Consider the following 18,811-nt stretch of genomic DNA (forward strand, 5'->3'; position numbering starts at 1 on the left):
GTGAACAGGAAGAGACACGAGAACTCTCTTTCTTTTGAGCCTTCCTGCCCCCTTCACATATAAGGACACAATGGAAGCTGGCCACCTTCAGCCCATGAAGAAAGCCCTCACCAGAGAAGTGAATTGGCCAGTACCTTGATTTTGGCTTTCCAATCCTCCAGAATTGCGAGAAATAAATGTCTGTGGTTTAAGCCATCCAGTCTGTGGTATTCTACAGCATTAGCAAACTGACACAGGCTTCCAGTTCTGTCATTTCTTTCAGAATTGTCCTTGAATTCAGTTCTTTATTTCCATATTTTTTGCCATAACACTAATTCATTTTTCCTTGATCTCACATCTGAATCATTAAAACTTCTTCCTTAGTAGTTTCCCCAATGTTAATCTTAATCCACTCTATTCTCCACGCTATTCACCCTAAAGTGTTATTACTTAATCATTTTATGAAAGTATATAGATTATCTTAGCTTAATGGCAGCAAGCATTTCAATTATGTATGTATGTCCCTTGTTTTTATTTTCATGGTGATCTTTTTATAACTTGCTATGTCCAAATGATGCAGATACTCAGTCACTTTGACAGCAATATTTATCATTGTAAATTAACTAATTGGCTTTTTGGTTTTAAAATAGATACAAAAAAATGGACTCTGTCTATAGGTAAAGCTTTCTCCCCACCAATGGTCCCCAGTCATCACACAAATACCCCCAAAGATCTCCCTGCATTCTTCTCAACTTTCTATAACTCCTCATAAACTTTCTAAAATTCAGACTCTTTTCACATGTGGCAAAAGAAGTCAGAGCTGGGAAAGGCAGAAGGGGAATCCATAAGAAAGCAAATGCACCAAATTGGTCAGTACTTACTTAAAAGAAAAAAGACAATTTGGGGCTGGGAGACAAGTACCCTGAGGTTCTGCTCTTTCAATATTAAGTTAAAAATCAATTCTATTAGATATTTTTTCTACCCTACTTCCCTACCCACTCACAACCCCAACCCCCACCTCTCCCCATCCTCTCACATGAGGAAGGAAACAGACACTATGTTTCAGATGCAAAGCAGGCAATGGTGAATGCTAAGCATAGCAGGAAATGATGTTCCAGGGGAGTTAATTCTCCCCTTTATATCACACAGTATCAGCAACACCTGACTGATTGAACCTTCAGAATGTGTCCTATGTAATCACTCTTATTCTCAACTCTTGTCTTCTCTCCAATACTTCCCTTCTTCCCCTTTTTAAGACCTCATTCCTCAGTATACCTACCAATCCCCGGCAAACAACTATGCTCACCCACTCCTTTCCTGAATCTTGCAAACTCCACTGCCTCAGCTACAACCGAATGAAGTCTGTCTAATCAGTCCTCTAGGGATTCCACAAACAGAAAGAGAAAACTCTCATCATTTGTATGCTTGTGTGTTTATGGGAATGCATGAAAAAAAAAACTAAAGAAAGAGAGAGAACAAAGTAATAGTGAGTAAGAACGAGAGACATCTTGAGTTCACACTGTCTCCACTATTAGAGCTACTACATCTAAGGTTTATCCTAAAGAATCAAACATTAATATAACTAAATGCAATATGGTACCCTGGATTGGATCTTAGCCCAAAAAAGACTCTAGTAAAAAACGCTGATCAAATTTGAATGAAGTCTGAAGTTCAGTTAATAATAATGTACCAATTTTCATTTGTTCATTTTGATGAGTGCCCCATGGTTATACAAGGTGCTGACTTTAAGGAAAATTGGTTGAGGCTTTGCACATCCAAAAATCTTTATCTTTTCCCTTCATTTAAATGCTTCTTTAGCGAGGTACAGTATTCTAATCAGTTAAAAAAATAATTTTCCTTCCTATCTCTGCATGTGCTGTGTCCTTGCCTTCAAAGATTGTGTTACATTAAGAAATCTGATTATTTCTTGTAGCCTTTTTTTTTTTTTGTCTGAAAGCTTTTTAGAAATTTCTCTTCATCGTTTGTCTTCTCAGATTTCACCATAATGTATTCAGGTGTAAGCTTTTATAATTTATTCTACTTGCACTTGATGAATTATTCTCATGGGGAGATTTAAAATTTTGGATTCCTTTATTTCCATTGGATTCCCCTTCCATTTTTTCCATTCTGTCTGGCGCTCCTATTAGACAGATAGTGAATTCCAGAATCTATAGCCATGACCTTTTTTTTTTCCTTACTCATTCTAATCCCTTGACTTTTCCCCTATGTTCTCAAAAATTTCAGTTTGCTTCTACACCTAATTTCTGTTTTGGTATCACTGTCATTTAGCCCAGATATGAAGTTCATTTTAACAATAATATGTATAACATCCAAGATCTGTTTGATAGTAAAGTATGCAACATTCTCAAATTTATAAGAATTCATCTTGCTATATTAACTTATTTCTCAGTATTAGGTCTTCTATTTCTTGAATTTAGCACTTCTTTTTTCTTTTTTTTTACTTTTTTTTATAATCCTCACCAGAGAATATTTTTCCATTTATCTTCAGATAAAGTAGGAGGAAAGGAGGGGGGGAAGGAGGGAGGAGAGAGAGAGAGAGAGACATCGACATGAGAGAGACTCCTTGACTGGCTGCCTCCCATACAACCCTTCTAAGATCTGTCAGTCTGTTCCATGCATTCGATGCATCCATGCCTCTGGACCTATTTGGTTCATGGTATTAATTTTCCTCAAGTGTTTGGTGAAACTTGGTAGTCTGATCACTTTCGTACTTGAGAATTTCTACTTGTTATTTTCACTGTACCCCGACTCCAGTGAAGGAACAATGAATAGGTTACCAAGGATATCAAGGAAGAAATTAAAAACTTCCTGGAAACCATTGAAAATGAACACACAACAACACAAAAACCAAAGAAGTAAAGGACCTATTTGCAGAAAACTACAGGTCATTGAAAAAAGAAATAGAGGAAGATATAAAAAAGTGGAAGCACATACCTTGTTCATGGATTGGAAGAATTAACATCATTAAAATGTCCACATTACCCAAAGCAATCTACAGATTCAATGCAATCCCTATCAAAATAACGACATACTTCACAGAACTAGAACACATACTTCAAAAGTTCATATGGAACCAAAAAAGACCTCAAATAGCCACAGCAATCTTGAAAAAGAAGGACAAAGTAGGTGGGATCACAATACCGGATATCAGGTTATACTACAAAGCCACTGGAATCAAAGCCTGGTACTGGCACAAGAACAGGCAGATAGACCAGTGGAACAGTACAGAGAACCCAGAAATGGACCTAAGACATTATGCCCAATTAATATTTGACAAAGGAGTCAAGAGCATACAATGGAGTAAAGACAGCCTCTTTAATAAATGGTGTTGGGAAAACTGGACAGCTACATGAAAAAAAAAAAATGAAACTAGACCATCAACTTACACCATACACAAGAATAAACTCTAAATGGATAAAAAAGACTTAAATGTGACCCATGAATCTATAAAAGTCCTAGAAAAAAATGTAGGCAACAAAATTTCAAACATCATACGCAGCAGAATTTTCACTGATACATCACCTAAGGCAACAGAAAAAAAAGGAAAAATGAACACATGGGACTACAGCAAACTAAAAAGCTTCTGCACAGCAAAAGATACAATCATCAAAATGGAAAGGGAACCTACTGTATGGGAGAGCATAATTGCCAATGATATATCAGATAAGGGGTTAATTTCAAAAATATATAGAGTGCTCATACAACTCAACAAAAGGAAGACAAAGAACCCAATTAAAAAATGGGCAGAGGAGCTAAATAGACACCTCTCCAAACAGGACGTACAAATGGCCAAGAGACATATGAAGAAATGCTCAACATCACTAATCATCAGAGAGATGCAAATTAAAACAACAATGAGGTATCACCTCACACCTGCCAGAATGGCTGCCATCAACAAATGATCAAACAACAAGTGCTGGTGAGGATGTGGAGAAAAGGGGACTCTAGTACACTGCTGGTGGGAATGCAGACTGGTGCAGCCCCTATGGAAAATAATATGGTATTACCTCAAAAAATTAAAAATTGGCCCTGCCGGTTTGGCTCAGCAGTTAGAGCATCAGCCTGCGGTCCAGAGAGACCTGGGTTCGGTTCCCACTGAGGGCATGTACCTTGGTTGCAGTTTGTTCCTGGCCTGGTTGGTCATGCAGGTGGCAGCCACTCAATGTGTCCCTTTCACGTCGATGTTTCTCTCTCTCTCCCTCCCACTCTATCTGAACAAAAAATGGAAAAATGTCCTCAGGTGAGGATTAAAAAAAAATTTTTTTAATTGAATTGCCATTTGATCCAGTGATCCCACTTCTAGGAATATACCCTAAGAAGCCTGAAACACCAATCAGAAAGAATATATGTACCCCCATGTTCGTAGCAGCACTATTTACAATAGCTAAGATTTGGAAACAGCCCAAATGTCCATCAGTAGACAAATGGATAACAAAGCCATGGTACATATACACAATGGAGTACTATGCAGCTGTAAGAAAGAAAGATCTCTTATCCTTTGAGACGACATGGAGGAACCTGGAAAGTACTGTCCTAGGCAAAAGATGCCAAGCAGAGAAAGACAAATATCACATGATCTCACTTATTTGTGGAATACAATGAATATAACAGTCTGAGGAATAGAGTAGACCCAGAGACGTGGAAGTAGGGTACAGACTCACAACCCTCAGAAAAGGGGGTGGTGGCAGGAGGGAAGAGAAAAACCACAGAACTTATATGCACGTACGCATAACCGATGGACACGGACAACAGAGCCGGGTACGGGGTGGGGAGATGGAGAGGAGGGTGTCAATGGGAAATAAAAGGAGAAACATCTGTAACAAAAATAGATTAATAAAAAAAATTAAAAATAAATAAAAATAAAAACAGATTAATAAAAATGTCAAAGTCTGAAAAATTCTATCACATAGACTACAAAATACACGCTTGGGACTTTCACTTCTGGAAACAGCAGCACGGGTAGGTCAGACCAATATTTCTGCTGAGCAACTAAACAAGTGGAGCAAATTATTTTTAGAAAAACATCTGCTTGAAGGTACTAAAGAACTTACAAAACATTGAAAACTCACTGACCAGGTCAGAAACTGGTGAAGTATAGTAATTAAGAGAAGTAAGCCCTTCATTTGCCAATTCTGGAACAAGTGGCTAAGAAGTGCTTTTGATAGCCTCTCAGGACTAGGAGGATAGATATCGGAGTCCAAAGTCAAAGGGGTGCAGGGAAACCAGGTGAATGGGTGAATCTCCCTTGATATGGGTTGGGACCTCAAAGGGCTGCAACCTAGAAAAGTAAACCAGAAACATACAGGTTCTTAAAAGAGACCACAGCTATTTTAAGAAGATGTCATAGGAACATGGAAGCTGGACACATTTCCCAAAGGATACATTAAATCTGAGACTTGAGAGACAAATAAAAGTGAGCAAAAATTTTTTAAGCCAAAATGGAAATTGGAAAGGTAAAGGGTAGAATGAGGAAAGCATTCTAACAATAGTAGTTATCTATGTAAAGGATGGAGGCAATCTGAGGATTTGTGTATTGGTGGGATAGGGACATAAGAATATGAATAGTTGGATATAACTAGAGGACAGTTAAGAGTTAAGAGGTGCCCTGACTGGTGTGGCTCAGTTGGTTGGAGTGTCGTCCCATACACCAAAAGGTTTTGGGTTTAATTCTGTCAGGGCACATACCTAAATTGTAGGTTTGATCCCTGGTAGGAGTGCATACAGGAAGCAACCAATCGATGTTTATTTCTCACATCAATGTTTCTCTCTCTTTCTCTCTCTCTTCCTCTCTCTCCCTCCCACTCTATCTGAACAAAAAATGGAAAAATGTCCTTGGGTGAGGATAATAAATAAATTAAATAGATAAATAAAATCAATCTTTAAAAATGTATCCTCAGGTGAAGATTTAAAAAAAAAGTTAAGAAATGAAGCTAGAGTAGGATGAAATGAGGTAGTCAATGTAAGACAAGTTAAAAATATAAAATCAGTAAGACTGTTAAGATTGGAACAATAGTAAAGAAAAAGACAGTTATAGGCAGCTGAAATAGAGACCATGGCATCTTACTTTTGAGATTCAAGGCAAACATGATTCATTTCTCATTACATTTATTTTCATACACTTAAAATTACTTATCTTTCCAAAATCAGATCCTATCACTTTCCTGTTCAAAACCCTTTACTGCCCTGGCCGGATTGGCTCAGCGGTTAGAGCGTTGGTCTGCAGTCCAGAGAGACCCGGGTTCGGTTCCCGCTAGGGGCGTGTACCTCGGTGGCAGTTTGTCCCCAGCCCTGGTTGGGTCATGTGGGTGGCAACCACTCCATGTGTCCCTTTCACGTCGATGTTTCTCTCTCTCTCTCTCTCTCCCTTCCACTCTATCTGAATAAAATATCAAAAAAAAGTCCTCGGATGAGGATAAAAAAAACAACCTTTTACTAGCTTTCCTGTTGGTACAATAAACTTTTTAAAATCTCTAACACGGCCCTGGATGGATTGGCTCAGCAGTTAGAGCCTCGGCTCATGGACCAGAGTCACAAGTTCGATTCCGGTCAAGGGCATGTGCCTCGCGGTTGCAGTTCAGTCCCTGGCCCTAATTAGGGTCGTGCAGGAGGCAACCAATCTCTCACACCAATGTTTCTCTTTCCTTCTTTCTTTCTCTCTTTCTCTCCCCCTCCTACTCTATCTGAAGATAAATGGAAAAATATCCTCTGGTGAGGATTTAAAAAATAAAATAAAATAAAATCTCTAACAAGGTCTATAAGGCCATCTATGATCCAGCTCTCACCTACCCCATCATCATGGTCTCACAATACTTTCCTTCTCACCCACACTTAAGGTTATGTAGCTTTCTTCAGTTCTATAAAATGTGAATATCTTAACCACTTATGGGTCTCATACATGTTACTTCTGTCTTAAAATTTTAATTTCTTCCCTGACTCTTCACCTATTTATCTTTTAGGTCTCAACTTAAATATCATTCTAGCAGACATATCTTCAGTGACTCCCCATCCCCCAACTTAAGATAGGTCCACCGATTATTCTTCATATCCTATTTGTGATTATGTATGTAAGTTTTCATGTTTGCCTGTCTCTCCCGCCAGACTAAGTTAAGACAATGACTTTATCTGACTCCATAGTATATATCCAGTATCTAGTAGAGCACAGTGGTATACAGGGAGGTACTCAAATATTGAATAAATGAATGTACAAAGGAAGAACAAATTGGAGGAGGAAAAGATTTTAGGTTGGAATATTTTTAATCCAAAGTTATCTGAAGTATCTATGCAATATCCAAGAAGAAATGGTAGGCAAACAGACATAACCATCACAAAGACTGATTTGGAAGTAATCAAGTAGATGGTAAATGAAGTCATCCAAAGGAATGAGAATACAGAGAGAGAATTTTCAACAAAAGGGGTAGGGATAAGAATAAAAAAGGAGCCCTGGCCGGTTTTGCTCAGCACATAGAGTGTCAGCCTGCCGTCCAGAGAGACCCGGGTTCGGTTCCTGCTAAGGGCATATACCTTGGTTGCGGTTTGTCCCTGGTCCTGGTTGGTCATGCAGGTGGCAGCCAGTCGATGTGTCCCTTTCACGTGGATGTTTCTCTCTCTCTCTCTCTCTCTCTCTCTCTCTCTCTCTCTCTCTCCCTCCCTCCCTCCCACTCTATCTGAACAAAAAAAAAAAAATGAAAAATGTCCTTGGGTGAGGATGAAAAAAAAAGAATAAGAAAGGCAATAGCCTGGCTGGTGTGGGTCAGTGGATGAGCGTCGACCCATGCACCAAAGAGGTTGCCAGTTCAATTCCTGGTCAGGGCACATGCCCAGGTTGTGGACCAAATCCCCTGTGGGGGACATGCAGGAGGAGCCAATCAATGTTCTCTCTCATTGATGTTTCTCTCTCTCTCTCCCTCTCCCTTCCTCCCTCTCTAAAATCAATAAAGAAGAAAAATAAAAAGTAAAAAAAAAAAAGAAATGTGTGATATCACTGAGTAGATTATTATTATTTTCTTTTTTTTTTTTATCCTCACCTGAGGACATCCCTCCATTTTCTGTTCAGATAGAGTGGGAGGGAGAAATAGAGAGAAACATCAACGTGAAAGGGACACATCAAGTGGCTGCCACCTGCACAACCCTACTAGGGCTGGGGACAAATTGCAACCGAGGCATGCGCCCTTAGCGGGAACCGAACCCAGGTCTCTCTGGACCACAGGTTGACACTCTAACCGCTGAGCCAAACTGGCCAGGGCTGAATAGATTATTTTTTAAAAAGAGTATAGTATCCCATCCTTCTCCACTGGGAAAATGTTCAAAGCCCTGGCCAGTTGGCTGGGTGTCGTTCCGTGCAATGAAGGTTGCTGGTTTGATTCCTAGTCAAGATACATGCCCTGGTTGCAGGCTCAATCCCCAGTAGGGGGCATGCAGGAAGCACCTGATCCATGTTTTGCTCTTACATTGATGTTTCTCTCTCTCTCTCCCTCTTCCTTCCTCTCTAAAAATCAGTAATAAAAAAGTCTGAAGACCCACAGTAGACGCCTAAAACTACAGAAAGGACCAAACATTACATATACTATGTTTTTTCCTATACATATATACTTATGATGAAGTTTCATGTATAAATTAGGCACAGTAAGAAATTAATAGCAACAATAAAATAGAGCCATTATAACAATATACTTTAATAAAAGTTATGTGAATATGATCTCTCTCAAAATATCTTATTGTACTACACTCACTCTTCTTTTATTATTTTTAAAAAATTTTTTTTAAATCTTTATTGTTGAATGTAGAATGTATTACAGATGTTCCACATTTTTCCCCCATTGACTCCCTCCTCCCCACTCCCGCCTCCCTCCCACCTTTTCCCACACTATTGTCTGTGTCCATTGGTTATGCATATAAGTTCTTTGGTTTATTTCTTCCTACCCCCCCCCCAGCCCCTTTCCCTTTGAGGTTTGTCAGTTTAGCAACCAATTTGTATTTCTTAATCCCTTCACCTTTTTCACCCATTCCCCCAACCCCCCTCCCAACTGGCAACCAACAAAATGTTCTCTGTATCTATGAGAATGTTTCTGTTCTTCTGTTCATTTTGTTTGTAGATTCCATTGTTGATAGATATGTATTCATTGCCATTTTGTTTGTTCATATAGTTTATCTTTTTCTTCAAAAAGACCCTTCATCATTTCATATAATAACAGTTTGGTGGTGATGAACTCCTTTAACTTTTTCTTGTCTGGGAAACTCTTTATATGGCCATCAATTCTAAATGACAGCTTTGCAGGATAGAGTAATCTTGGTTGTAGGTTCTTCCTTTTCATCACTCTGAATATTTCTTGCCACTCCCTTCTGGCCTGCAAAGTTTCTTTTGAGAAATCAGCTGACAGCCTTATGGGAACTCCCTTGTAGGTAACTAGCCGCCTTTCTCTTGCTGCTTTTAAGATTCTCTCTTTGTCTTGAACCTTTTGCATTTTGATGATGATGTGTCTTGGTGTGGGCCTCTTGGGGTTCATCTTGTTTGGGACTCTCTGTGCTTCCTGGACTTGTATGTCTGTTTCCTTCACCAAGTTAGGAAAGTTTTCTGCCATTATTGTTTCAAACAGGTTTTCGATTTCTTGTTGTCTCTCTTCTCCTTCGGGCACCCCCAAGATGCGAATGTTGGCACGCTTGAGGTTGTCCCAGAGGCTCCTTACACTATCCTCATTTTTTTGGATTCTTTTTTCTTTTTGCTGTTCTGATTGGGCTTTTTTTTGCTTCCTTATATTCCAAATCGATGGTTTGCTCCTTGGATTTACGTACTCTATTATTGAAGCTGTGTAAATTATTCTTTATTTCAGTTAAAGCCTCCTTCGTTTCTAACTGCGCATCGATCATTTCTGACTGGTCCTTTTTCATGCTCTTGAGGCCCTCACTGAGTTCATTGAGCATCCTTATAAGCAGTATTTTGAACTCAGCATCTGTTAGGTTGCTTATCTCCATTTCGCTTATTTCTTTTCTTGGGGTTTTGTTCTGTTCTTTCATTCGGGACCTGCTTCTTTGTCTCCTCATTTTGGCTGCCTCCCTGTGTTTCTTTCTGCGTATTACTTAACGAGCGGTATGGGGCTAGCTGAGACCAGACGCTTCTCGTTTGAAAAAATTTAGGAAAACCTGAAGCAGGATCCAAGACAGGCCAATCCTATGGTTAAGCAAGTGCCAACAGCTTGGGTGGGCCTGAAAGTTGGGTGGGGCGGGGCGGGGCCTCAGGGAGTCAGCAGGACGGGGCTACCAGTGTGAGCCAGGTTGCAGGAGTCCCAGATATGGCTTCTGTCTGCCGCCCCAGGGAAGGGCTCACCAAAGGAACAAAGGCCTCTGACAGCACGTGTTTGTCCTGGAGAAAGCCCCCTCTCCAGCCCTCGCTCCAATGCCAAACAGCTCAGTTCTTCCCTGTATGTCTCTGGTGCCCCTCGAGCTGCCTTCCCTCCAAGCTTAGAGGGAGAGAGTCCCATAAGTCCGTGCGCGGGCCCTTTAAGGAGCTGCCTGGGGCTCCAGCCGCGTCAGCCTCCCTGAGCCTCAGTTCCTGCTGGTTTTTCCAACCAGAATTTATGGGGACGTCTCTTCCTGGCACTGGAACCCTGAGCAGGGCACCTGGTGTGGGACGGGGACCCCTCAGTCCTCGGGGAGGACCTTCCCAGCCGAGGTGTCCTCCTGATTTTTATCCGCCACACGTGGTTGTGGGACCAGCCCGTCACACCGCCGCCCCTCCTACCAGTCTCAGTGCAGCTTCTTTAATTCAGTAGTTGTAGGACTTCCATTCAGCTTGATTTCAGGCGGTTTTGAATGGTGGTTGTTCTGTAGTTTTGTTGTAACTTGGATGTGGTTGTGGGAGGACGCGATACTGCGTTTACCTACCCGCCATCTTGACCAGAAGTCCTCACTCTTCTTCTTATGGATGATATAAGATGATAAAATGCCTATGTGAGTAAGGGTTACTTACACACAAGCACTGTGATACCACAACAGTTGACCTAGTAACAGAGGAAGCTACTACAGGTAGCATATACAGCATGGATATACTGGACAAAGGGATGATTCACATCCTAGGGGGGCAGAGTGGGGGCATGATATTCCATCACTCTAGTCAAAACAGCATGCAATTTAAAAATTATGAATTATTTTATGTCTGGAATTATCCATTTAATATTTTCAGACAGAGTTGACCACAGTCATTGAAACCACAGAAAGTAAAACCATGGATAAAGGGGACTATTGTAAATAGTCTACATATACTATGTAGTAAATAGTGCCAAGTACTGTAACAAGGTAAGGACTAAAAACTACTAGAGTTAGTGACAAAGCCACTGATGACCTTGGGTAGCAGTATCAGTTGAATAAGAAAAGCAGAAATAAATGTTCAGTTTGTTGAAAACTAAACAGAAGAGAGTGTTGAAAAGGCTACCAAAATATTGGATGCTTATGTTACAAGAGAATGGAGGGGCTTTTTAAAATTTATTTTTAAAGTATGGACGCTGAGCATATTTAAATTATGAGATAGAATCAATAAAGAGAAATCAAAGTTAGACAACTGCTAGCTTTGTATCCCAAAGGATAGGACCCAGAGCACAAGCAAAGGAATTAGACTTAGAATGGTAATTCTCTTTCCACTGCAATTGGAGGAAAGATGGGTGGGATTCAGATACATTTGTAGGAAGTGGAGAAATAATTAATGTATAGTTTCAACTTTCTCTGTGAAGTAGGAGGTGAGGTAGTCTGTTAAGGGCTAACAGAGTAAGTCAAGATGAGATTTAAAATAGTCACTACCATAAAAAGTAAAAGAAAAAAAAAAAGGAATTTCAAGAAACATTGCAGGTTTATGAGTTTGGAGATGAATTTCTAATAATACTAATACTATTATTCTGTGATTCCCTCGGCAACGCTTGCCTGACCCAAAATCAAAGGACTAAGACTGATCCAGGGTTTGTCTTTTGTAGGGCACATGAACAAAAAGATAAATAAAAGGGCAAAAAGTTAAAGGTAATGGCAATAGAACACTTAACTGAAAGTGGATAAAGTGAAAAGACTGGATAAGTAAAAACAGAAAACAAGGAGGGTCTTGATGGACAATGGAGTGAAAGTCAAAGTGATGCCAAGTAAAGGTGCAGTGGGAACAATGGAATAATAAAGCTAAGAGGAGTGAAGACTAACATCGTGTTTATGACATTAGAGAAGTGATTTTCCCATTGATAGGCCCACCCAAGTATCATATTGCATGTAAATGTTTATGCCTATGTGCATAAATTATAAACAGCATCAATTTTAAACAGTACTTGATTTATAGTGTAATTCTTACTACCCTCAGATTACTATTAAAAATCACAATGTCCGCCCTGGCCGGTGTAGTTTGTGGGAGCACTGAAGGGTCTTAGGTTCAATTCCCGGTCAAGGGCACATACCTGGGTTACAGGTTCAATCCCCACATGCAGCAGGCAACCAATCGATGTTTCTCTCCCCCCTCCCTCGCCCCTTCACTCCCTCTCTCCCTTCCATTCTTTTCTAAAAATCAATGGAAAAAATAGCCTCAGTAAGGACTAACTAAAAAAAAAAAAAAAAATTAAAAATGTCCTACTTGCATGGTAAGCCACAAAATCTTTCAATGGTGATATATTGATTTGAATAAAGCAAAAAGTTAAAAATCACTGGTCTAAGTCAACCTGTTCATTTTACAGAAAAGAAAACAATTTCCAGAAATTAAGTGATTTATCCAAATTCAGCAACTTGCCATAGCAACAGAACTTTAAAAATAAATGGAACTTTATAAAAAATGTTTTTACTGTACTGAGAAAGTAACTCACTCCTAATCATTCTGAAGAGAAAAATTTCACAGTTATCAACATTTCTTATAAAAATTTAAGAATATGTGCCACAAATGTATTTATTCATCATGCTTACAAATATGATTTATAACTCCTTGCCTAAAGACTTCAATTTGTAATTTTTATAAATTTCTTTGCCAAAGTTATAATGGAAAAGTTGCTATGCAAGTGCCCATCAGTAGATGAGTAGATAAAAAAAGCTGTGGTACATTTACACAATGGAATACTAAGCAACTGTAAAAACAAAGAAACTCTTACCTTTGCGACAGCATGGATGGACCTGGAGATTACTATACTAAGTGAAATAAGCCAGTCAGAGAAAGATAAGTACTGTATGATCTCACTTTTATGTGGAATCTAATGAACAAAATAAACTGATGAACAAAACAGAATCATAGGCATGGATATATAGAACAGACTGACATATGTCAGAGGTGAAGTTGGTGGGGCGAACTGGGTGAAAGGTGAAGAGGTTAGCCAAAAAACATACATGCATAGCAGAGGGACACAGACAATAGTGTGGTGAGGGACAGAAGGAGGGTGGGGCAGGGTCTGGGTGGAGGTGGGCAAAGAGGGGAGGGGACGTGGGGGGGCATCTATAATTGTGTCAACAATAAAAATAAAGAGAAAAAATTGGTATGCTGCCTCAATATAAATGTTACATTTTATTTACACCACTGATTAAAAGTATTCCATTTCTTTTATAATTCCCCAAAACAGCACTAAATCTACTACTAGAAAAGATGGAAATTGGTGAGATCCACCTTATTTGTCTTATCAGCAGTTTAACCACTCAATTAGTATATTTTAAAAAGAGAGACAGCTCAGAATATGTGCATTGAGAAAGGAAAAGCAATACAGAGGTGGGTAAATATAGGTTTACAGTTGTTCATATGGAAAATAATACAATAACTGACGCAAGAATAAACTTCTGCATACTCACAACTGTAAACCTACTTTTGCCCATCCCTGTTGATAAGGAAAACATAAGGAATTATATGCATTTCCATCTACAGAATATATAATAGATGTTCACTAAATAACTTGTTTATATGAAGAAGCAATTTCAGTCTTCTGATCAACAATTAAATATTTTGATTTATCCAATATGCCACACCTAAGGATTAAAAAAACATGACCATACCTCACCCTTCATCCAGGAATTTTAAGTTGGATGTGTAGACAACACAGACAGACAGTATATCTAGAAGCTAATGAATTAACTGTTTATCAGACACCTGAATTTTATATTCAACTGGATGTTGGCCAATAAAGTACTTAACTGAGAAATAGATAGTAAAAGCTCTCATCCACCAATGACATCACTATCAAATTATTGCATTATTTCCTCTTTCAGTTTCCTTCGATCAGTTTTACCAAGAAAATCAATCATTTATCATCAATCTCATTTTTTAAATTTATTGATTTGAGGGAAGGAGGGAAGGAGGAAGAGAGAGTAACATCCATTTGTTATTCCACTTATTTATGCATGCATTGGTTTTCTTGTATGTGCCCTGACCGGAGGTCAAACCCACAACCTTGGTGCATCAGGACAACACTCTAACCAACTTAGCTACCTGGTCAGGGGCTCAACAATCTAATTTTTAAACCAAGAGCTGCACTACTTCATTAATTACCCAAAGTAAAACTTACTTTTTAAAACTATTCCACAAAAATTCAATCTCAAGGGATAAAGGTTTCTCCATATGTAGTTTTTCCCAAAAGAATATCCTGCAAATTCTTAAAATTTCACACTAAGAATTCCCAAAATCTTTCAGAAATAAGAGCAAGACTTCCTCCAAGAATAATACTTGATCCTCATTATTTATAGATCCCATATTTGCAAAATCTCCTACTCACTATAATTGATTTGCAATCCCAAAATCAACATAATACTTTCCCATCATTCAAAGACATACATATAGTGGGGTGAAATTTGAATCACCCAATGCTGAAGTTGAAAAGGTGATGTTCTGCCTTGTTTCAGCCATCATAATGTAAACACACTTCTTTTCCATGGTCTATTATATATTTGTACATTTTCTTGGTGATATGACCCCCTTGCATAGTGCTGAAGTGCTGTCTAGAGTTCCTAAGCACAAGACTATGATGTGTCCTAATATGTAAAATGTGACTATTAGATAAGATTTGTTTAGGCACAATTTACAGTGCAGTTGGCCATGAGTACACTGCTTGCGAATCCTGAATCAATAATATATATTAAATAAGGTATCTTTAAACAGAAAACACACAAAACAAGATTATGCATTAATAATTTGACAAAAACGTGACCAACAGCTCACAGGAACCTAACCCTGTATTTCCCCTAGGATCAATGGTTTAGTATTCACTAATTCACTGACTTTATAGAATATAACTGCCCCAAGTAACAAGAATCAACTGTAATTTAAATATGACACCTCTATACATGGAAAACTAAATAACAAGACAGGACAACAGAGTTCATTCACCAAAATGAGCTACCATTTCCCAACACATAGCATTATTTAGTAAATAAGAGTATCAAATAAATGACTCAAAAATTTAGTGCTAAACTTCTATGGAAGAGACTTCTATAGTTCAACACACCTCCATAGCCAGGACAAAGGTAGACCAGTATTTTGTCATTCTGTGGAGAACACAGAGGTAGGCATCAGAAGTTTAAACACAAAATCATCAAAGTCAAAGAAGAAAAAAGTTCAAAATCATTAACAGGAACATGGTCTTGATGAAATCAGAAGATACAGTCTGTGTCCTGATGGGTCAGAGTTCTTCACAGATTTGCCACCAGTGAACAGAACAGATGGATCTTAACAAACTAGTAAGATTTCAATTAGCCACAGAGCTCATACCTTTATTTTTTTTAATATATTTTTATTGATTTTTAGAGAGAGAGGAAGGGAGAGGGAGAGATAAAAACATTGATGTGAGGGAGAAACATCAATCAGCTGCCTCCTGCATGCCCCCTATTGGGGATCGAGCCCACAACCCAGGCATGTGCCCTGACAAGGAATCAAAACAATGACCTCTTAGTCCATGGGACGATGCTCAGCCACTAAGCCTCACTGGCTGGGCCTCATACTTTTAAATTTTAGGAGTAACACAGATCCTTTTCATCGTTTCCTCCTGAAAATTTATTTTACCCAATTGTGATAGTTAATTTTGTCAACTTGACTAGCCACAGTGGTCAGATATTTGACCAAATGCTATTCTAGATGTTTCTGTGAAGGTATTTTTTGATAGAATTAACATTTAAATAAATCAATTTTGAGTAATGCAGATTACACTTTGTAATGCTGGTGTGCCACATCCAATTATTTGTGAAGGCCCTAAGAAAAATACTGATGTGCCCTGAGAGTTTATTTCTGCCAGCAGACTGACTTCTAACTTGAACTGCAATTCTTTCCTGAATCTCCAGCCTGTTGGCCTACCCTGCAGATTTTGGCCTTGCCAACCTCAATTATGAGCGAATTTCTTTCTTTTTTTTTTGTTTTGTTTTGTTTTGTTTTTATCCTCACCCGAGGATATTTTTCCATTTTTTGTACAGATAGAGTGGGAGGGAGAGAGAGGAAGGGAGAGAGAGAGAGAAACATCGACGTGAAGGGACACATCGAGTGGCTGCCACCCGCACGACCAACCAGGGCCGGGGACAAACTGCAACCGAAGTACGTGCCCTTAGCGGGAACCGAACCCGGGTCTCTCCGGACCGCAGGCCGACGCTCTAACCGCTGAGCCAAACTGGCCAGGGCATGAGCCAATTTCTTAAAATCAATCAATCAATCTCACTCTCTCTCTACATAAATACATAAACACACACTCGTGCACGCACACACACACAAGTACACCATATTGGTTCACTTTCTCTGGAGAACTCTAATAGAAATTTCAAAATGGAAATTTAAGAATATTAAAGTAGCCCGGCCGGTGTCACTCAGTGGTTGTGCATCAACCCATGCACCAAGAGGTTGTTGGTTCAATTCCTGGTCAGAACACATGCCCAGGTTGTGGGCCAAATCCCCAGTGAGGGGCATGCAGGAGGCAGCCAATCAACGTTGTCTCTCATTGATGTTCTGTCTCTCTCTCCCTCTCCCTTCCTCTCTAAGATCAACAAATGAAAAAACATTTTTAAAAACAGAATATTAAAGTAATTAGAATGTAGGTCCACCAAGCCCTACAGAAGCAGGGATCTATTTCTGGTTTACTGAACTCTGACAATACCTGGCACATCACAGGAATGCAGTACCTTTGAATGAATATTAGTAAACATATTCTCTTAACAATAACTTCTATTTATTGATTCGTCTGTTTCAGGCACTATGCTGAGAGGTGTTTTACCATTGTGTTCAATGTTTTTACTCCCCCAGAACAACTCTTCAAGATGGCAATTTTAAGTTCTCATTACAGAGACAAGGAAACCAAGGCTCAGAGATCAACTATGCTGTCCACAGTCATAACTGGAATACGCAGTGAGCTAAAATTCAAACAAAGATGTATATGATTCTTCAAACCTGAAATACAATTTAGGAGAGGCACAGATAAAGTATACAGGTACTTAACTAAATCCTGAAATGTAGGAATTTACAGAGGCAAATTTAATTAAAAGTTATAGTTCTCACAGTGCAAAGGGAAGTCTGCTCATTACTCTAAGTGGCAGTACCAATGGAATGTACAAATAGTTGAATCATTTAGCTAAACATATATTACCATACTACTATATATCTAATCGTTTTAATGTTGATGCCACCAAATATATGCATTCACTCACATAATATAATACTCGATGGCACTGCTCAGTAAGTCTGACCTTTCATAGCAGTTCTCATTATTGTATTTTTCATCAGTACATTGTCATCGGCTTTCGTGATGTTTAGGAAACTACCTGTGATCACACATACGAAGCATGAATAAGTGTTTCAATTTTATTTAATATTTTTAAATGACTACACAGCTCAACTTTATATAATGCACAGCACTAAAAACGTGCAAAACGTGTACCGTAAACATATGGGTCATGCATCTGAATAGCCACAGGACCCATTAACCTAACTTGGCACTTTTACTCAAGTCGCAGCTTTTCTGAAATCTTGTTGGACGTGAACAGCTGCTCCTCATCTTCTCCCATCTACTCTCTTCTGAACCGGTGCAGGTTGCTCAGCACATACCCACAGGGTGTTAAGAAAGTCATAAATATCACCACGAGTCCAACCGCCACGTCCTGGAGGGGAAAATAAAAGGGGCCGTGAATGAGTGTGGTTTCCTCGACCTTCGCTGCTCCCTAACAAAAAACTTTCGTTTTGAGGAATCTGGCCATTGTCCTGGAAACCGGGGGCTGATGAAAACGAAAAAGCAGTGTTGCCATTCCTTAATGTCCTAACTTAAATGTCTGAAAAATATTCATTTTTCTTCTAACGGTTTCCCACTTCCAACCTTTGAACTCCGGAACCCAGATCCTGATCAGGATGTCTCACCATTTTAGGGAAAATAATAGGTTTGGCAATGAACGTGGCATTCGAAGGTGGTAGATATTCTGCGGTGCAACAACGGCTCTGCCCTCGATCTTGGCTCCCAGGAGGGGGACCCACGAGGTCAGGCCCCAGACCTCTCGGAGGCCCACGCCCTCGGGGGTCCTCGCTTCCCGCCCCTCAGGCCCAACCAGGGCGCGCTCACCGTGACCCTGCCCGACCCCCGCGGCCTCCAAGCCCTCCCACACAGGCCTGGTCGCGCAAGCCGCCTACAGGAGCGGAGGCCCGGGTCCTCTCCACCCGTCGGGGCGCCCCCAACCTCGGCCCAGCGCTCTCGCCCCCCGGGGTCCCATCAGCGCCGCCCTGGGGGCTGGGCACCAACTCACCACAGCGGATGCGGGCTGCTGGCTGCGACCAAGCTCCAGGTGGACCAGGCGGCGGCCAGGAGGGGCCACGCGGCGGCGGCGATGCAGGCAGAGAATAAGCAGGCGGGGCATGACGCGTCAGGTG

Source organism: Molossus molossus, unplaced genomic scaffold, assembly GCF_014108415.1.
Source record: "Molossus molossus isolate mMolMol1 unplaced genomic scaffold, mMolMol1.p scaffold_m16_p_1, whole genome shotgun sequence".
Lineage (NCBI taxonomy): Eukaryota > Metazoa > Chordata > Mammalia > Chiroptera > Molossidae > Molossus > Molossus molossus.